Genomic DNA, 620 nt, shown 5'->3' with positions numbered 1-620 from the left:
TTCCAATTCTTACAAGGTTAGGCGACTTTATTTGGAGACAACCGATTCTAACGTGAAAACAAGCACCAAGCACTCCAGCGCAGGGCAACTGGAGTGGATGATGTTGTGCAATGAGGCCTCCGATATACGAACCCGCACAAGTGAAAGTTTCTTGAGAAATGGGAGTCGAAGGTTTAGTACCCACTACAAGAAATCTGTTAATCCATGACGGATTCCTGATGACGTTCTCAAAAGCCGTCATGAAAATCATCACAATTGAATAAGATGCGAATGGCCTCCAAAATACTAGTACCTTTATGACAGACATCGAGAGATCGTCATGGAATCCGTCATGGATCGACTAACTGGGTTTGCCCTTCTCTTTTTATATACACCACCCAGACCGTCACGAACGGCTTGCGCTGATGTGGCAATCCTGCGCAAAGCCGAAGCTGCTTTCTGATTGGTTGATATGACCCTCCCACGGATCACGCATAAGCACCATCCATCCCTCCTGGATCCAACGGTAGGCACACTCCTCCCTCCCCCTCCCCCCCCCTCTCTCTCCTTTCTTCCTCGACCACGAGCCGCCGGCTGCTCCCTCCCAGTGCTCCCCCCGATTTTGGATCACGGCGGCATAG

Source organism: Triticum aestivum, chromosome 7B (genome assembly GCF_018294505.1).
Source record: "Triticum aestivum cultivar Chinese Spring chromosome 7B, IWGSC CS RefSeq v2.1, whole genome shotgun sequence".
In the NCBI taxonomy this organism is placed as follows: domain Eukaryota; kingdom Viridiplantae; phylum Streptophyta; class Magnoliopsida; order Poales; family Poaceae; genus Triticum; species Triticum aestivum.
Note: the sequence above shows the minus strand (reverse complement) of the source record.